The sequence below is a fragment of the Lepidochelys kempii genome, chromosome 8 (genome assembly GCF_965140285.1).
Source record: "Lepidochelys kempii isolate rLepKem1 chromosome 8, rLepKem1.hap1, whole genome shotgun sequence".
Classification (NCBI taxonomy): domain Eukaryota; kingdom Metazoa; phylum Chordata; order Testudines; family Cheloniidae; genus Lepidochelys; species Lepidochelys kempii.
Window position 1 is genome coordinate 81,041,939 of NC_136387.1, and position 12,567 is coordinate 81,054,505.

Consider the following 12,567-nt stretch of genomic DNA (forward strand, 5'->3'; position numbering starts at 1 on the left):
TTGCTGGAGAAGACCAGAAAGGAGGAAGGAATATAAACCCATTGTTGAAATCCTAGGAAGGTAAAACTAGATACACAGCAGTGCTATGCAGTTAAATACTGTGGGGAAAGATCCTCAGTTGGTGTACATTGTCATAGCTCCATTGAAATCAATTTACATTAGCTGAGGATCTGTCAGATCCCAATCCCATCAAAATCAATGACAAAGCTACTATTGATTTCAATGGCAACAGAATTTTACTTCCTGTAGGGACAATCCCACAAGCCCTATTCATTACTGAAGTACATTTCCTATTGATTTCAAAACTCCCAACAAAGACAATCAGACTTGTGCTTGGGTAAAGAATTAATAATGGCTGCAGGAATAGGCTCTGTAAGATGTCAGGAAATATAATGTTTGCAGTGGTGTTGTAGTCCTGTTGGTCCCAGGATATAAGAGAGACAAGGTAGGTGAGGTAATATCTTTTATTGGGCCAACTTCTGTTGGTGAAAGAGACAAGATTTTGAGCTCCCTGTGGTCCAATAAAAGATATTACATAACCCACCTTGTGTCTCTCAGGAAATATAATGACTAATGGTTGCAACAAAAAGATGAAGAACTAAATACTTCCACTATCCCTGATCCAAATGAAGGATGGAGTAAAACAAAAATTACAGGGGAAGTCAGTCATCTGCATTTACAGTTATCTTGAGAAAATGAAAATAGGAAGCACCAGAGGACCTTGTTGTAAGTGATGCATATGCTATTGTGTGTTCATAAAAACCAAAATTAAAACAAGAGGACTTATATCTAAGACATCATTTAGATAATTTTAATATCACAGATATCCTGTGCATTATACTAAACCTCAAGAATCGGCAAAGAAGATCCAAACTATAATTAGCTCTGCCTTATTTTTTAAATTAGAAGTATCTTTGACATTCAATTATAGTACTAAACAAATTACTCAAAATAAGTCTGTACTTTGTACTGAGCAGTTTGGCTTTTATGTAGACATCGTTAGCATGGAGAAACAAATGCATCTGATAAAAAGTAACAAGAAAATAGGGTGGCTACAGTTTAAAAAGTGTTGTGCATGGTATAATCATAGAATCTCAGGGTTGGACGGGACCTCAGGAGGTCATCAAGTCCAACCCCCTGCTCAAAGCAGGACCAATCCCCCAATTTTTCTCCCAGATCCCTAAATGGTCCCCTCAAGGATTGAACTGACAACCCTGAGTTTAGCAGGTCAATACTCAAACCACTGAGCTATCCCTCCCCCACCCCCATTGTTTGTTTGGGTGAGCAGAACTGTTGATGGATAAGAGACAGTCCCTGGAAAGTTGTCTGGCTAATAGCAGCTATAGTATAAATCAGCCTTTATATTAAATGTGTATTTTATGGTTCCTTGTATAGAAGATCAAAAATTAAATATATGCAGGACCATAATTACAGGATTAATGGCCAAAGCTTATACATAAAGAGAGAGATTTCAAGAAAAATGTGTTGTAAGCATTTATTTATTTTTTTAATGAGTAGGCTTTACAAACAAACTTGAAATATAAAAACAATAGTTCTCTTTTTATACCAGAAAGGTCACATTCAACAATTCCCCACCGGCTTTATCCACTCTTAACACCAACTGAACCAGGAACAGGTTTTGCCTCTTTGATTTGCCAAGACTCTGATTACCAACCTTTTGGTTACAGCCATGAATCAGAGCTACTTGGTGTCTGTAATCGGGGGAAAAGTTCACTTGACTAAAGTAGTTCACAAATGTAACACATCTGAGCAAGTCATTTTACTAGTTCAATGACAGTACATTCATCCACATTATTAAATGCAAACTGAAAAGATTGTTTTCATATTTTGGAATAAAGGGCCAAGAAAATCAACAATTTCCACCCCCGCCCCTTCCCCAAGGAAAACGATATAGCTTCAGAGAAAAACCCGTTACTTCTCATCACAGATAGACATGTAATTCAAAACACAACCCCCTGCATAAATTCCTTTCTAATAAGCCATTATAAAGTAGTTGTCAACGGGGAAAAATAGTTAACCACACCTCTTGTGGGTTAGCCTGAATGGAGAATAAAGTACTAGGCCTGCGGGATTAAAAACGCCTGGATCTTTGGGGAGCTTCCAAACATTCGCTTTGGTAACAGATAGAAAGCTCTTCAGCTCAGACTGCATTGTCATATGTTTTATTCATGGGCCATCATAAGGGCCACCAAATAGATCATCACGTTTACATCAGGCCTCCTCAGGGAAATAAATTCTTTAATAGTTGAACTGGCAGGGTCAGTCAGTATAGAGATGCCTGCCGGGCAACCAAATAATAAATAAATAAATGAAATGAAATGAAATGAAATCAAACATTGAGAGTTTAATGATGTCCTTCAGCAGTCACCAATCAATATGTTTTCTCTCTCTCTGAAAAGGTCACATTAAGGTTTCATCATTTTAGTGGTATCCTTTTTTCGTGGCATGAGTAATTGCGGAGGTACATGAAAAAAGCAGTCTACAAGAAACAACTTCATTGGTGTTGACAAACCTTTACAAATACTTATTTGTGATGTTGCATCTCTTTTGTGATTTGGATTCCTAGTGCCACGTGGAGTTCCCATTGTTTGCCGCTGGAAATAAATGTTTTAACAGACCCAGCGGTACATGGGCTAGAGGCTCTCATTTCAGAGCTGACTAAACAATAGAACAGCCTCATATAAAAAATTTGGCAGGACTAAGGGCTTCTCATCACAGACAGACATGTAATTCGATGTTTTCTGCAAATGTATACATCTGTAGTTGTTCTGTTTATATATATGGGGTGCATTAGGTGAAACCTCATGTAAAAAAAGAAGGAATATATGCCCCTTTTAACTCTCTCAGTAATTAAGTTAGACGAAATTTGTAGAAGCTGGAGATTGATCTGATTTTTCCCTGGAAACCATCCCCTTCCCCATTCCTGTTGAAAAGTGCACTGTTGACCACATCACTGAGGCTTGGGGTCATATTCAACTCCTCCCCCCAAATCCAAGTTGTCAGTAAATACTGCTATTTTTTAAAAAACAGATCTCCAAAATCTATCCATTCCTCTCCATCCACTAGTAAAACCAATATCAATGTCTTGGTTGTCTCTTGTCTTGACGAGTAAAACCTTCTTTTCTTGGCATCCCCATTTTATGGTGGACCCTTTCTCTGACTTCCAATTGCTCCCACATGAAGGTCAAACTTCTCCAGGACTCTATGCAGTTTTGCTTCTGATCTTGGCTCTCTTTTCATACTACTGCTCACGCTGCTGTTTACACTCTGCTTACACCCTTCCACTGTAGCCATCTCCCACACTCACTTGAGAGTTTAGTGACTCTGCATCTACATTTCCTACAGTCACTCTGCCTTCATTCACATCCCTTCTCAAGGTGCAATATTTCCACAAAATCTTTCAAGATGATCAAATAATGAGATAATGCCTCCTTTTTAAAAAAGGTATCTGAACCCCTGTATAACAAAAAGGGAGGATGGTACAGTGGTTAGAATGCTAGACTGAGCTTGAGAAGACTTGGTTTCAATTCCTTGCTCTGTCACAGACCTCCTGTGTGACTTTGGGCAAGTCACATAGTCAATCTGTGCCTCTATAAAATGAGGATAATAGCACTGCTGCATTCCCAGGGCTGTTGCGAGGCTAAATACATTAAAGAGTTTGAGGTGCTGAAACACCATGGTGTTGGGCACCATAAGTACATTGGATAGACAGAAAACTCAGTTTTGAGGTTATTGCATATCAAATATATTACATGTCTGATTTGTACTGTCTGTCAAATGTAGACTGCATGTTCTTTGTGGCAGAAATTGTGGCTTTATCTAGGTGCCCAACAAATAAATAAATAGTAATTAATAAAAGTAAGGTCACTTGGGAGAGCCATAGAATTAACAGGGATAAAAATGGCAGCTCATAGTAGAAGAGTTGAGGAGACTCTAAACTAACTCCATAGCTATCAATTACTGGAATCACTGCCTTAGATAAAGGAGACCGTTGACATGTCTTTGGTCACTGGCAGGGAAAGACGCAGATATTGGTTTAAAACCCTGAGGAGGCTGAGAATATGAAACATTTGCATGCTAGTAGCTCCCACAAATGTTTGTGAATTGAAATTGTGTTTTACTTGGGAGAAATCTGCTTATTAGTTCACAAACAGCAGAAGTATTTCACTGCTTGTACAGCTTCTGTTTCCCCATTCCACAAATTCATGGCTCACTACCTAACACCCTGGCAGACAAAGAAAAACATTTTGAAAAAAATATTTTTGATACATTCTGTTGTGTTAAATTCAGTTACATGGCATCCAATTAGGCTGCTGGAAGCCAGGGTTATGCATTGCAGCAAACATGATGAGCCATAACAAGATATAGCAAAGTTGGCCAAAAGTGTAAGCAAAGATCACCAGGCCCTGGCAGTCCACTAAAAAGACAGAGAGAGATAAAGATATGGGTCCTTCAACTGAGGAGCATACAGCACAGCACAGACAGCAATACAAAGGTAGAATAAAGTCTGCTTTACACTACTCCAATCCTGAGCTCACTATGTGCGGGTAACCTGGAATAGTGTACATTATCTTGACGGCTACTCTAAATTACACTGGCTGCCAATGGCTCAGCATTGGTGAGGCTTAGAGAAACTCCAGCCACCTCTCCTATACTAACTGCAAGGAGAAGGGGTGCGGTAGAATTCATTATGCTGCCTCTTCAAAACCAAACAATCACTCCTATCCTCTGAGGAACAGTTATGCTGGCATTATGGCATGCCAAAACATCTGCATGGCACCTGAGGATCTGGCCTCATACTATATAGATATATAGCTATCCTAATGCTTATATGTTTTATATAAAAGATAATGTGATACCGGAAACTCAAAGTCGGGGAGAAAACTTAATCAAATGAGTGAAAATTACTCTAATATTTTGGGATGCCATGCACATGGCCTGACGGGGAGAGCACGTGGAACCTACACTAACATATTGTTTAAAGAGAGTGGCTCCAGGAGTGGTGGAATAGGCTCACAGGGTCATAGATAATTATTTATATTTGCCAAGGAGGAAAAAAAAAACAACCTCATTGACCTCACCCTTTTCTGGCTCTGCAAGTAGAGAAGCAAGGGCAGGCATGGGCTATTTTATTGGCAGGAAAAGGCAAAAATGTTGAATTTTTCCAGAATCTGTGCAAATGTCATCTTCGGTCTGTCATTTCAGACACTTTTCATGCAGCTTTTGCAACTGTCCCTCAAACTATTAAGCAAAATCTTATTATTATTCAGGTATCAGAGGGGCAGCCATGTTAGTCTGTATCCACAAAAACAACGAGGAGTCCGGTGACACCTTAAAGACTAACAGATTTATTTGGGCATAAGGTTTCGTGGGTAAAAAAACCCACTTCTTCAGATGCATGGAGTGAAATTTATTTTCCCAAATAAATCTGTTAGTCTTTAAAGTGCCACTGGACTCCTTGTTATTATTATTCAGGGGAGAGTTTTAAAAGTAAGTTGAGGACTTGCGGATCTTTGTTATATATCTGTTTGGCCCGCCATCTACCAAAGGGAATGTAGAAATGTTTGCTATAGAAATGTAAGACCAAACACTCGGGGGGCAAGGCAGAGGGGAGTTGGTGGGGGAAGAGAACCTTACACTGTTTGCATCTTTCCTTCCCTCATACCCAGCATTTTCAGTGCTATTTAGTAAATACAGGACATCTGCTTTATTGAGCTAGAAAAAACCTATCAGATGTAATGACAGCACTTTGGACTCTATTCTGATCTCACTTACACTCCATGCAGCTTGGGTTGTTTTTTTTCTGTAATTTTAATGAAAATGTGGCACAGCATATCCCTTTCATTTAAATTATGCACTGTCAGTATTTTTCCTCTTTGCAATTGAATCACGTCTCAGGAAACATGCCAACAAGAGGGGGCTGCAGAAAGCTGGGAGAAAGTGTTGGAGGCAGGCTCTTGACCAAATCTACACACACTCTGCTGGAGCCTGTAAATTCCCACTGTTTCTACATGGGGAGTTCCTGCCCTGAAGGGTAAATGCCACTGAATAACACTGACTTCCTGTTAAAAGGATGGTCCATCCATGCCCGCATGACAGGTTAAATGTTATGCTCCAGGATGGTATATTGTTACTTTTTCTTGACCCAAGTGGCTAATCAAAGTTTCAGGTTCTGAGGATTTCCAGTTGGGAGCAGAAATTACTGATGGAGTCTAGTATTTTCTTTGATGCAATCTTATTTGTTTACAAGGAATGTACAATCTAAGTCCCGCTTCTGTAAACACAGGAGGAACCAACAGCAAAAGGAGCAGTTTCTTAGCTTTCAGGCCCAAGTGTCTTTCAGCCAACACTCCCAAACCAGAAACTTTCTTGACTCTAGGCTTCTTCCAGGGTCACATGCACACCCTGCTTTCTTTCTCTGCTCTCAGTCTCTTTCTTTTTTTTTGGTCTATACCCCAGTTTCTCCCTCTTTCTCTCATCCCTCCCTCCCCCTGCCACACCCCTGCACCTGGCCAGAACAGTACCCAGTCAAATCCTTCACCCACATGGTGCTAGTTTCTGGGAAGACTCCAGTAGGCTTTGTTTTTGGTGTGGCGCTGTGTCTTAACTGTTTGTTACTGCAATCTTAAGTGAAGGGCACATTTACTCATCAGTTTCAATGAGGTTTTAATTCAACCCATAACAAGGTTTAATGCAGCTCATAATAATATTATTCTGCTTTCAAAAATCTTCCAAAAATGGAATGTGATAAACAGAAGCAGTCTTGGAACAGTTTTAGCTAGCATGAATGGCATTCATGCATCAGCTCTACAATATAAGTCTAGAATAGGCAATTCTTAACGTCAGCTATGTCAGGGTCTGAAATTAACAGATGTGCCTTTCATTTAATCTTCTGTAAACCCAATTTTTGGTTATACATGGGCACAGAAGCTCAGTCTTACCCACTTTTTAGCAAGAGTGATCTCTGCTTTCTTACCTCTTTTGGTGTCTCCTAACCTCTGTGCTAGTTCAGTCCATTGTCTCCTAAAATTCTCTGGCATTCTACTGGGTACCACTCAGCCCTCCTCACATGAGCTCCAGCATTTGCCATATTTTTTCTGGTGACACAACAACTTGGGCCATTGTGAGAACACAATTATGAGCAGTGCAGATGTTCTAGGGAGACACTAAAGGGGGCAAAAATTTTCAAAAGTAACCATTGTTTTTTGGTGTCCCTATTTTTAGAAGCCCGTATTTAGACTCCTGGGGCCTGATTTTCAGAGGTGCTGAAGGCCTGCAGCTCATATTGGCTTTATAATGGAATTGAGGGTGCTGCACCTCAGAAAAGAAAGCAAAAGGAGGAGAAAGCCTTGGTGCTATGGCTTAAATATGGCTGCGCTGTTTGGAAGCCAGATGGGAGACCAGTGAGCCCCTGGACCTGAAGAAGAGGTACAGGACCTTCATAGTGGGATGAATCTTTTGGGATCTTTAGGATTGGCTTTCACGTTCTAGCTGCGGCGGGGCGCGACAAATGACAAAAACATGAGGAATCTCTGAGGAGTTCTCCTCCCCACAGGGTACCTCTCTTGTGGGTTTTCTACAGCCTGTGGTACTATATTTAATATCAAAGAATCCAGATAGATGCCTGCTCCAAGATGGGTGAATCAATCCTCTCTCCCAAGCACATAACATCACAGTATTTCCACATAAAGTTACTGATTTGCCTTTCAGTTAAGTTCAAACCTTTGGTTAAGTTTAAAGCCAGTGACTTTAAACAGTTTCATTTTTCCACTGTGACATTTTTATTGAGGTCACCAGCTCTCTGGTTGACATTCAGTAATGAATGTTTGAAGGATCAGGTCCTAATATTGTTAGTGTAATCTAGTGGGCAGGGAATTAGACTAGGACTTAGGATACCTGAGTTCTATTCTTAGCTTTGCTATGCCCTGTTGTGTGACCCTGGGCAAGTCACTTCCACAATCTATGCCCCCATTTCCCCTGACACCTTTTGTCTGTCAGACACTGACTCCTACTATATATTTGAACTGTGCCTGATACAGTGGGGCCTCTAGATGCTAACACAATACAAGAGTTATATGATGATACATTAATATAGTCTAATATAGTCTATATCAATACGATAGTGTAATTAGACTATTTTTAAATACATATTTTATTTGTATTTATATTATATTCATTAACAGATTAATTTGACAGATACTTTAAAAAGGCAGCCACTTTTCTTCAATTCAAGTACATAATTTAATTAAGAAGTATTGGTAAGCTCTCTGGTTCAGAGACCATCTTTTTGTTCTGTGTTGTTACAGCATCGAACACAATAGGATCCAGGTTCACAATAGGGCTCCTAGATATTATAGTAATACAAATAATAAAAATAACAACAATTATAGAATAATAGCTGGAATTCAATATCTGGTATATCAGGTTGTTTATTACCTTATAGGTTTACATAATTCAGGTTTTATTTTTGTTACTGTACCTTTGCAAAATATCTTATTTCATCTTCTTCAATCAGAAGTCAAACTAACCTTTTGCGCTACGTCTAACCTGTCAAGGTCTCTAAGAGAAAATATGCTTTAAAGGAGTAGGAGTGAACGGTCACTTATGCACCATAAATTCTATTGGCAGATACACTAATAGCTTGTAGAAATAAAGATGACTTTCTCCTTGGAAGCTCTAATAAGACCAGGGAATAATATACAATCTGTGATTCAGATACATTGCCCTACAAATTCAAGAGCTTTTAAACAACCTCTAATGCTTAATAATAAGGGAATACATCCTATCTGCTTCTTTCTTAAACTTGGTGAGATAAACACAAGTTATATTTGTGAAACTCAACTACCTTTGATTTCTGTTGCTGTCAAAACACTTAATGATTATTTTAAACATGTAAAAGTAAATGCCCTCAAGGATTGCCTTTAATTCAACCACAGTGGATAAAAGGGAAAAGCACTGGATTCTTCTGGAAACTTCTTCATGATAGTTTTTTTAAACAAAGAACTTTTAAACATAGGCATTGAAAATCCTCTCCAATTCATGCTGTTATTTTTAAGCATTACAGGTCTCCCTAGATAATTGCAGCCAATGGAGTTTATCTTGGGCTAGCCTTACTTGGTATGTTTTTAGAGTGTCTAGGTAACAGCACCTAGAAGAATTAAACTTTCATAGAAAGAAAGAATGAAATTTTAATACCCCAATGAACCACACTGAGAATGTCTTTTTTGAAGGAGTAAGACAGCTTAAGACTGGACTTTTTCTAAAGAACAAAATGAGTCTCACTTCTAAAGACTCAGACTTGGCAGGTTTGCAGTTTTCTTCTGTACGGTAAAATGCAACTGATAGCTACCATATTTTTTAAAGCTATAGAAAACTGACAACTTGGCAGAAATGATAGTCTCAGAAACAACAGGGTTTTGTGTAGGAACCGTAAACCAGGAAAACTCTATTTAGCCAGAAGCCTACTTTTGTGTCCATTACCCAACCTACTAATTATTCCCTTCACTCTGTGGGCCCAGATTTACATACACAGATCTAATCTTGGAAAAAGAGGCAATAAAATTTTTCGAAAGATAATGCCTGGACTTCACAGTATCTTTGGTGAGCAATGCATGGGACACATACGTACCTACACACCCCTCTTGTGAATCTCATGCTTCAGTTTTTCTGGTATGTTTGGATTCTATGTGTGGGGCTACTCCATTTTCGCATTTGATATCAATCACTCTGAGATGCAAATGAACCTTCAATTAATAGGTCCTTGTGACTAAAAGAAAAAAGAAAAAGAAAAAAGTTGTTCTTTGATCAGATGCAAAAAACTGAAATACCCGATGTGTTTCACACTGGTGCTTCCACGACCTGCAAAATGGGCCCATAAAAAGACTAATAAGAGAGACAGCTTGGACTTCGGCTGCCCAATATCAGCAATGCCTGTGTTCAGGATAGGCATTTTACCCGTGCCCCTAGAAAACATGATAGCACATATTGTCTTAAAATGCCTGCACTCACTGCAAGTAATCCTGACAACTACTGTCTAGTAATCACCCTCTTGTTTCTGGACAAGGTTACTGAAAAGGTGGCAATGAGTTAATGCCAGACACACCTGTCATTTGCCAATGTTATACATCCTTTCCAGTCATAGCATGGAGAAAAGTCTGGTTGCACTGACGGATGACGTCCTCATAGCTATGGACTTCCATGTTAATATTACTTGACATTTCGGTGACTTTTGGCACAGTAAACCCTAAGAAGCTACTTAAGACCTTGCAGAGATGGATGAAATTGCCTTAAGCTAGCTCTGCTTATTCCTCTCTGACAATGTCTGGAAGGGGTATGATGGGGAAAAAAATTATTTTCCTCCTGTAGGGATCTCACTTGTTGTGTCGACAGAACTGAGTTCTGTCATTTCCTTTAGAAATAATTGGCTACAATATCAGGAATATAATAATGATACCTACTTCTAAATCACTTCTGCATTAGTACAACTATCCCAATGCTTGAAGGAAATCTGAATGTGGAAGAGAGATAATTGGCTCAAGTTTAACCCAGGGAAAATGGAGATGATGAGAGTAGGAAGTGGAAAAATTCTTAAAACTAAGGATGTACCACCTATGAAGGCCATCTGTCCTGAATAAGTAAGCAGAAGTCTTTCTGGACTCAGAGCTAGTCCTGCACCCTAAACACAATAATGAAGGAATATCTTTGTACCATCTTCAACTAGCTAGGAGACTGCACCCATTCCTTTCATATCAGCAGTTAGCCACCTTGAGCCATGTTTTTGTCATCTTCAAGATTAACTAGTCAATGCACTCTACCTCAGACAGAAGATGATGGCCACACAAAAGTTATTCATCAGACAACAGCTCCCCTCCTAAGTGAGACACACCAAAAGGGAGTCCATTACACAAGATTGCCATCCGCGTCTACAGCAGTTCTGATTGACTTTCGGGGGTGAGACTACTTGTTAAATTCCTGAATGGGCTGGCAAAAATCTATCTCAGAGTTCACCTCTGAGCCACCACAACATCTGTGATCAGACACATTGAGACTGATAGTCCTAGTGGTGAAACTATCCGAGACTTGGGGCTGAGCATTTTTTGGTGGGTGATATAGTATCTTTAGGCTTTTTTGTGGAGAAGCTGTAGTTGAGGCACATGTACAATGTGTTAAGGTATTTATTCCTTCATAGTGGTCTCATAAACCCACACATTCCTTGTTGCTTTCTTTGGCATCACACAGGTGATTGGTAAAGTCTCTACTTGAAATAGGAAGTTCATTCTCTGCTATCCAGTGGTAGTTGGGACTATCAATGGGTAGAGCTCATTGATGTTTTTCAGACAAAAGCTTTTGCATTGAAAAATGGCTTCTTTCCAAAAATGGCTTTTTAAAAAAAATCTTGTCAACATTGAAAATTGCAGTGACGAATGTTGTGCCGTTACATTTTTAAAACAATCTTCTATTGAAAACAAAAACATAATAATTTCAATTATTATTTCAAAATTGTGAATTTTTTGGAAAAAGCAAAAACTTCTAAATTGTTCATGAAAATTAAGTTGGACCAAAAATTAAAACCTCACTGTCAGAATTGTAATGCTTTGCTATATTCCGATATTCATTTTATTTTGGTACCCACTAAGCAACAAAGCAAAATACTGCAAGTAGGCAGAAACCATTACCTTTTGCTGGGGTTGAAGGTAAGTGTCTGAGGAGGATAATCTAGCATTAAAAGATAAAAGGTCATACACATAAATACTGGTGAAATTCCTTAACCTTCCAGTCGTCAAAACCAAACTCTGGACATCTTTATCTATTTGTGCATGATTCTTATTGAATGGAGTTAACATACAAGATGCAAATACTTCTGACCTTTCATACCTGTTCTTTTGAGGGGCTCTAAGTAGGGTTGCAAATTTTGGTTGGACGTATTCCTGGAGATTTAATCATGACATAATCTTTAATTAAAGATTAATCTTTAATTCCTGTAGACTCCGGGACAATCCTGAAGGGTTGGCAACCCTAGCTCTAAGGGAAGCTACTGCTGCTGTATGAGGACTCTGGGGGCTGCATTAAAATTTGTTGACTTTTAGATAATGTGACCTTGCCTCATTCCTTCAGATACCTCTGATATTACAGTATATTTTACCTAATTTGCATTGGTCATATGATAGTGGTCAGTAATATTACAGTGGCCTTTATGTGGTAATTTGCCTTTTTTCTTAGTATTCTTCAGAAACTTTAGGCACTCCAAGAAATGTTTATATTTAACAATTCATGTTTCTCAACATGCTCTTTGTTTTGGTTGGAAAACAGCATTTTAAAATCCATGTGTTATTCAAGTAAAAGAATAAGTGTCTGTTTGTGTGGAAGTGTCCCAAAAAAATATAAGCAATGAAATGAAATGTATTATTCCACATCTGGAATCTGCCTTTGTCCTAGAGACGGATGCAGTCTAGTTGTAGTTGTGAAGAAGAGCTGTCTCAAAAGCTTGTCTCTCTCACCAGTAGAAGTTGGTCCAATAAAAGATAAATATTACCTCACTCTCTTTGT

At 38.9% G+C, this 12,567-nt stretch overlaps 1 long non-coding RNA gene across 4 annotated transcripts in view; it reads right to left on the reverse strand.

The window, feature by feature from the left end:
• Positions 1-8,234: 8,234 nt before the first annotated feature.
• LOC140916573 (uncharacterized) overlaps positions 8,235-12,567 on the reverse strand; it is a 207,791-nt gene continuing 203,458 nt past the window's right edge. For all 4 annotated transcript variants that reach the window (XR_012160553.1, XR_012160551.1, XR_012160552.2 and 1 more), the window contains 2 exons: positions 9,650-9,787; positions 8,235-8,365 (listed from right to left, as the gene is read on the reverse strand). This is a non-coding gene — a long non-coding RNA (uncharacterized LOC140916573). The remainder of the gene's footprint in view (positions 8,366-9,649; positions 9,788-12,567) is intronic.